Below are 9045 nucleotides of genomic sequence, written 5' to 3' on the forward strand. Positions count from 1 at the left end.
GAATTTCATGGAGAGGAGAAAGACAAAAAAATTGAAAAAGTATTTGAAGAAATACTGGCCCCAATCTCTCCAAATTAAAATATGATTAAAAATATTAAGGTTATCATCTGAACAGCTCAATAAACTCCAGGTAAAATAAACAAAAAAAATAATCACACTTAGACATACCACAGTCAAACTGAGAATAAAGAACAAAAATGAAGAGAAAATCTTGAAAATAACTAAAGAAAAACAACTTACACACAAACACTTCTCAAAATGGTGGAAAACAAAGGCACTAAACAAAAGAAAGTGTAGGGGCTATATCATCAGACAAAATGCACAAAAAATTGTTTCTAGAAATAAACATTTGATAATAAAACAATTTACAGGGCAAATAGGTACATATATTATGTTTGTTCTAACAACAGGTTCCAACAGGTATGAAGCAAAAACTGACAAAATTGCAGGGATAGACAATGCAACAATACCCTACTTCCAATAATTGATAGGAATTGCATGAAGCACAGTTTTATTTCTTAGTTAAAGGCACTTTCCCACACAGGAAACCAAGTATTTTCAGTACCTCTCCTTTACCTTCAACATCATACCATCACAAAAATCTCAACATGTGTCTTAAATCCACTGACTTTTCTCCATCACCAATACCACCGCATTAGTCAAAACCACCATCATCTCTCCTTAGACTAGTCTCATGGACTTCCATACTAATCTCTCTTATTTCTCTCTTTTCCCCTTTAATTTTTTCACATAACAGCAAGTCCCATATTTCTGTAATGTTTGATAGGTCACTGCTCTTCATGTAACCCTTATAAGCTTTTCATTATGTTTAAAGTAAAATGCAAATTCTTTTCCATGGCCTACAAAGCTTTGTATTATCTGGGCCTGCCTAATTTTGCATTCCTAAATCTCCATTCTCCTGCCACATGGCCACTTTCTGTTTATCAAATCCTCCAAGCTCTTTTTCAATGTTGTTTTGAAGCCTGCTATTCCTTCCACCTCAAATCCTCCAGATCTCAGCTTAAATATGTCCTTCCCCAGAAAAGACTTCCTTGATCCCCATAATCCAAACCATATCTCTTCACCATTCTCTCACTGGGCACTGTACATTTTCCTTCATAGAGCTTATCATTCTTTCTGATTGCATGTGTATTAATGATATTATTTAAAAATTTCTCTAATCTGAACCCAATCTCTATCAGTTTTTATCTGATTTTTTAAAACACTTTAGCTCAGGAAAAATATATACAGCAAATTTTAATTTGATATTCAAAAATAAGTACAAAGGTGAAATGTTTCCTGTGACTTCCTCAGACTTAAATTTCTGTGAATGATTTCTCTTCTGAAGTGGTCTTTGAGGAGAGAGGGAAAGATTTATAAATCTCTTTAGTTTTAAGTAGCTGCAAAAATATGTTTTATGGCTAAATTCTGCCAGGATGTCTTTTTCCCTAGGATCAAAAATCCTTTTTATCTCTGGTTATCCCATCTCACTCACTGTCAACATGCATAATACATGGCATTCTAGAATTTTATAAAGGTCATTCAAATATGCTTTAATCAGGCTTTAAATACATACTTTTTCATGGTCTTCATTATTAATAATGCCCAATGGTGTCATGGTTTATGGTTATTTCAGACAAACTTTGGGGCATGTTAAAGAATATGGAGTTGAAAAACACTGAGTGGGTGCAGTTTCTTAGAATTAAAATACATAAGTATAAAATAGATTAACATTTTTTGAGAAAATATTTCCTTTGCTGAAAATGTTGGTAATATTAAGAACATTGTTTTTATATTTTCAGAAAGGGAGATTAAAACTTTTTCACTTATTTTTCTTTAAAAAAATTAACAGTCTCAATTTCTGCTATTTGGAGATTATGGTGACCTCACTGGAAAATCCATTCCAACTAAAAATGATTAATCAAATTGAGGAAGTTTGGCTAAGAGGACTCTATTTGTTCACACTCCTTCAACATTTGGTGCCATTAGTGTAACAAGTGTTCTGACTGAAGTAAACATGACACTGTGCCCAGAAGTTATTTTTGAGAAATTAGTCATTTGCCTCAAAATTGTTGTCAAAAGATAGGTTCTGATTTCTCTGTCAGTTATAAAAGGGTATACCATTTTAAGTTTTAAAACCATATACCATTTTTATTGTATAAGAATTTTGTTTCTATCATTTAATTTGTTACCATACCACAGTCAGCAGTCTGTCTGCCTTGGACAAACAATGCTTTTCTATATGTATATAGAGACATGTTATATACATGTCTTGTGCACTGACTAGGAATTTTGTTTGTTGAAAAAGTTTTAAAATGCATTGGTTGTAGAGATTGTGTAATCAGGAAGCTGCCTTTTAATGAATCTGTTCCTTTGCTCTCTTATTCCTGAGTCATAAATTTCAAGTTCAGCTTCCTTACTAATGAAAACCAGTTACTGGGATGATATTTAACTCTTAAGTGTACTATTTTCCCAGAGAAAACATTGCAGCTGATCTCAAATGTGTGCTCACCCATAATATAAGGTTCTCAACTAAATCTCTCCTAAGAAACTAAAGACCATGTCAACTGTTCTGGACAAAGAATAGACTCTTCAATTTCCAAATTCTAGTTAACTGAGGGAAATGACTCATTCCAGTGCCCATGGTAACTGGACATCAGAAACATTCCTAGAACACAAGTGCCCACTTCACCAGGAGAGCAAAGAAACTGAGTAAGATAAAAATATGTGGAGGAAGAAAAGTCCCTAAAAAACAGCCTTTAAGTTTTAAAGGGCCTTTAAATAGTAGTTCCGTATCCTAGGGTCACACTTGCTCCAAAGAAGGCGTCTGAGTTGCACTCACTTTGCTGCATTGTGTGACTCTGAGCCTCCACGAAGGCCAATGCTGAGCAATTACCTCCCCAAAGGCTTGCATAGCTGGTATTTTTACATCATTATTATGAATGGCTTGAAACATTGATTGCCTTTTTTGAACCTTCCTTTGCTCAATAAAAAAAAAAAAACAGAGGACCTATATATTTGGCACATATGTAATAATACTGAGTCAGCAGGATACTAAGGACTGGCAATAACCTGAGACTTAGAGCAGGTCGCAAGGGAACCCTCTGGAGTGCCAGATTCTTAGAGTGACAAATCTAGAATTTTATGTAGGAGAATCTAAGAAGCAATAGTTTAAATAGGAGGGTAGAGGTATTATCTAGAAGTAAAAAAAAAAAAAAGGTAACTTTTTAATTGAAATGCATGTTTATTTGAGATGGCTTGAATCTAACTTTCCTAACAAGCATTGCTTGTAATCTTGCCTGTGTTTTAATTTGGTGACTTAGTGGAGGAAAGAGAAGGACTCTGATGTTTTCACGTTGTACAAAGAATCAAGATCTAAGCAACCCTGAGATATTAAGATAAGCCAAAACTTATGTACCTTAAATTGTTAAATCAGAATAACAAGTAGACAAATAGTATTGTAAAAATATGTTTGAATGAGAATCGAATCTTAAAGATACTCTTTCATAGTTTATGTCCTGCACCCATAGCCATACTTACAGTGTCATTTATATGCCATACATAAAAGCACTACCTAGAAGTCATTTACATACTGTCAATCATATCCCTAACTGTATTCATTACACCAGTACTGCCACATTAATATGTCCTTGTGGTTGACAATTTATTCACCTGATTAATAGTTATTTAGGGCCTATTATCTGTTTACCTCATCCTGCCTTACACATTATATTTGCTGCAGTGAACAGGGAAACTAGAAAAGTCTCTATTGCTTCAAGGGAGATGACTAGTCCAGCCTAGTCTAAAAGACATTTGGAAATATTCGAGCTATGCCGTGAGCAGAGTATCTTACTGATCTTTTCCATGTGGAATGTAGGCCAAGTTCACATCTGGTGACCCTTAAAATGTTCTCATGTTTCTTAGCCCTTTTCCAAGTTTCTTTCCTATACTCTTCTACATGTCACTCACCCAACAGCATAGCCAAACAGGGCTTTCTGATCCCTGTAGGTGCTTCACAGTGTCCTCCCTCTATGCCTACGTTCCAGCAATTTCTTCAATCTAGAGTGCTCTTTTTCTTATTCCTGATGTTCCTGTCATGTTATTCATATTGTTCCTTTTGAAATTCTACTTCCAAAGATTTCTTAAATGCCCCATCTTTCTGAGGTTTTATTTACATTCTCCTTAATTGGACATAAGTGGCACATCATATCACTTTCCACTTTGTGCCTTTCTGTTGATATATGTCACTTTCCACCATGAATTACATTTATTTTTTGACCTTGGCTTTTTCTCTTTGTTAAACTATAATCTCTTTGAGGATAAAAGACAAATACTATTTGACCCTGTGCACTTTATAGCCACTCATGTTCCACAAATACTTGTTGAAAGTTTATTTCCAAATTCGTGGTTCTTTGGGCTCCACATACACAGAATCATTGGTGGTAATATTCAAGCAACTGATACCATGGTGTAGATAAAGCAGCATGACTAGACCTGGAAACTTGTTAGCAATGCACAATCTCAGGGCAGGCCAAGACCCACTGAATCAGAATCTACATTTTTAAAAGGTTGTAGGTTACATATATGCACCTTAAGGTTTGAGAGGCACTGTATAAAATTCTGTATTTTGGAGTTTTAAAAAAGTCAGCAGTTGAATCTAGGCTTCACCCTTTATTAGCTAAGGCAGTTTAGACAAGAAGGCTCAATGGTTTCAGTCTTGCATGACTAATGGAATTGGGGGAATCCAGGAGGCACACAGAAATCAGGAAAGGGAAATTCATTTTTGCAAAGATATCAGCATTACAATGAGACAAAAATGAAGAATCATTTGATATCAGATGCTATATTCTAACTCAGATTCAGAATCACTATGTCCTGTAACTGCAACATGACAAACACTGATATCAGGGTGTTCTATACAAAATGGTACATAGAAGTCATGGAAGTCTGTAAGAAGATGTCTATAATTGAGGAGGATATTTTCCAAAGAAGAAGAAAAATGAATTGTAGGGAAACGTTGTCAAATGGAAGAAGAACTAAAAAACTATTATACTGGGCAATGGGAACAAAATAAAAAAGAACAAATGGGACTACATCATGCTAAAATGCTTCTGTACAGCAAAGGACACCATCAGCAGAACAAAAAGGTACCCTATAGTATGGGAGAATATATTTGTAAATGACGTATCTGACAAGGGGTTAACATTCAAAATACATAAAGAACTCACATGTCTTAACACCCAAAAAGCAAATAACCCTACTAAAAAATGGACAGAGGATATGAACACACACTTCTCCAAAGAAGAAATTTAGATGGCCAACAGGCAGATGTAAAGATGCTCCACATCGCTAATTATCAGGGAAACACAAATTAAAACCACAATGAGATATCACCTCACACCAGTTAGGGTGGCCAACATAGAAAAGACTAGGAACAACAAATGCTGGCAAGGATGTGGAGAAAGGGGAACCCTCCTACACAGCTGGTGGGAATGTAAAATAGTTCAACTATTGTGGAAAGCATTATGGAAGTTCCTCAAAAAACTAAAAATAGAAATACCATTTGATCCAGGAATTCCACTCCTAGGAATTTACCCTAAGAATTCAGGATCCCAGTTTCAAAAAGACATATGCAGCCCTATGTTTATTGCAGCACTATTTACAATAGGCAAGAAATGGAAGCAACCTAAGTGTCCATCAGTAGATGAATGGATAAAGAAGATGTGCCACATATACACAATGGAATAATATTCAGCCATAAGAAGAAAACAAATCCTACCATTTGCAGCAACATGGATGGAGTTAGAGGGTATTATGCTCAGTGAAATAAGCCATGTGGAGAAAGACAAGTACCAAATGATTTCACTCATCTGTGAAGCATAAGAACAAAGCAAAAACTGAAGGAACAAAACAGCAGCAGACTCACAGAACTCAAGAATGGACTAACAGTTACCAAAGGGAAAGGGACTGGGAGGATGAGTGGGAAGGGAGGGATAAGGGGAATAAGGGGCATTACAATTAGCACACATAACAGCGGAGCATGGTGAAGGCAGTATAGTGTAGAGAAGACAAGTAGTGACTCTATAGCATTTTACTGTGCTGATGGACAGTGACTGTAATGGGGTATGTGGTGGGGACTTGATAATGGGGGGAATCTAGTAACCACAGTGTTGCTCATGTGATTGTATATTAACAATGCCAAAATTTAAAAAAAACTTGTACTAGTAGAGTAAGAATTTATATTGGTCTTTTCAAAGGAAACATCAATAGGAATGGAATGAGGTAATGGATTTGAAATACTTTGAGGAGTGAGCATCAGTGAATTGTCGAGATTGGTCAGATGTAAAAGGAAGAGGGTTATGGGGAATTTGAAATGACAACTATAGAATCTTACAGGACATTAACTGAGAAAACAAACACAAAAAGAAAATCTAGCAGAGGGAAGTGGGAGGAGCGGAGAGAGGAAGGTTGGGGGGCAGGGAGGGTAAGGACACAACCTGAGAAGTGCTGCAGGGTGTAGATTTTAGCTCCCCAACTCCCACTGCCCACCAGTGTTCAGTGCCTTTTTGCACACTTATGATTATCCTGCAGAAAGATGCTGACATGCATTTTAAAGGTTCTAGTGAATATCCATTTGATGATCAGCAAAAGGAGAAAACAAGATCAAATATTTGAAAATCATGTGTATGAAATGTTAACAGGAAAGAAAACAAATACTAGTTCTTAAACCTCTCCCTAAAAATAGTTAATTACTCATACCTGTGCCTGTACAAGTATTGAAATCTCAAATTCTGTATCTTTGCTACTTGTTATTGTTAAATCTACCTTAAAATGAAACTGAAATTTGTGACATGAGAACTTTCTTTTTTCTTTCTATTTACCTATTTGAAGGTGTGGTTGGTAAAAATTTACAATGAAATTCTTCACAGCAAAGGAAACCATCAACAAAATGAAAAGGCAACCTAGTGAATGAAAGAAGATATTTGCAAGTAATAACTATGATAAGGGGTGAATATCTAAAATATATAAAAGAACTAAAACAACTCAACACCAAAAAACAAATAATCTGATGAAAATAATGGCAAGACGACCTGAATAGACATTTTTCTAAAGAAGACATACACTTTCCAAAGTTGGCCAACAGACGTATACAACATCACTTACCATCAGGGAAATGCAAATCAAAACCACAATGAGATAGCACCTAATACCAGTCATAATGGGTAATATCAGAAAGACAAGAAATAAGTGTTGGTAAGGATGTGGAGAAAAGGGAATGTAATTTAATTGGTGGGAATGTAAATTAATTGTTCAGTCACTATAGAAAGCAGCATGGACGTTTCTCAAAAAACTAAAACAGAAATACCATACAATGCAATACAACTTCTGAGTACTTACCCAAAGAAACAAAATTTCACTAATTTGTAAAGATATGTGAACCCCTTTGTTTATTGCAGCATTATTTATAATAGTCAATATATGGAAGCAACCTAAGTGTCCATTGATAAATGAATGGATAAAGTGGTACATATACACAATAGAATATTATTCAGCCATTAAAAAGAATGAAATTTTGCCATTTGCAACAACATGGTTAGACCTAGAGGGTATTATGCTAAGAGAAATAAGTCAGAGAAAGAGAGATACCATATGATTTCACTTACATGTGGAATCTAAAAAACAAAAGAAATAAACTAAACAGAAATAGACTCAAACAGAGAACTGACTGGTAGTTGCCATAGGGGAAGTGAGTAGGGGGATGGGTGAAATAGGTAAAGGGAATAAAAAGATAAAAACTTCAAATTGTGAAACAAGTCATAGGGATAGAAATACAGCATACGGAATATAGTCAATAATATTATTCTTTGTATGTTGACAGATGGTAAATACACTTATTGTGGTGAATATTTAGTAATGTATGTAATTGTCTAACTGCTATATTATACATCTGAAACCAATCTCATTTTGTATATCAATTCTATCTCAATAAAAAAATTTGCCATGAAAAAGTCCATGCTCAGGATTCTATTGAAATCCAGGGAAATGAATATATAATTGAATTTCTTGCAAGGTAAACATTTTTTATTGGGAAAGTATTATTTTAGATATTTACATCCATATAAGGTTGTGAAGGAACAAAAGAAAAGCTTAGCATGTTGTAAATTACTGCTTTCAACCAATTTCCTCAACATATTCATATATTTGTATTTTATAATATGGTTGGTATTTCATTAAAGGCTCTAAAAACCTGAAACCATAGAAATGGTAGACATACACTTTTTTATTTATTTATTTTATTTTTATTTTTTATTTTTTGAGAGGGCATCTCTCATATTTATTGATCAAATGGTTGTTAACAACAACAGAATTCTGTATAGGGGAGTCAATGCTCAATGCACAATCATTAATCAACCCCAAGCCTAATTCTCGTCTGTCTCCAATCTTCTAAAGCATAACAAACGTTCTTACATGGTAAACAAATTCTTACATAGTGAATAAGTTCTTACATGGTGAACAGTACAAGGGCAGTCATCACAGAAACTTTCGGTTTTGATCACGCATTATGAACTATAAACAATCAGGTCAAATATGAATATTTGTTTGATTTTTATACTTGATTGATATGTGGATCCCACATTTCTCCCTTTATTATTATTATTATTATTTTTAATAAAATGTTGAAGTGGTAGGTAGATGTAAGATAAAGGTAGAAAACTTAGTTTAGTGTTGTAAGAGAGCAAATGTAGATGATCAGGTGTGTGCCTGACATACACTTTTAAAAACCAAATATGACCTTATTATTCTAGGTAACTTGTTTACCTACAAAAAGCAATCTTTTCTATGGTGTCATTTGTAAAATGAACTTCATGGTCCATTTAAATTTGGTATGGATAGATGGGTTGGGTTAATTGGCAAGTGAAATAACAATTTCAAAAAAAACATATTGTCAAACATATGCATAATTTCAACCTGTTCTTGGCTTTATCTCGTGGAAGCAATTTAAGCAAGACTTTGGGAAGAATGTATGTTAGGAGCTCCAGCACT

Source organism: Manis pentadactyla, chromosome 1 (genome assembly GCF_030020395.1).
Source record: "Manis pentadactyla isolate mManPen7 chromosome 1, mManPen7.hap1, whole genome shotgun sequence".
Lineage (NCBI taxonomy): Eukaryota > Metazoa > Chordata > Mammalia > Pholidota > Manidae > Manis > Manis pentadactyla.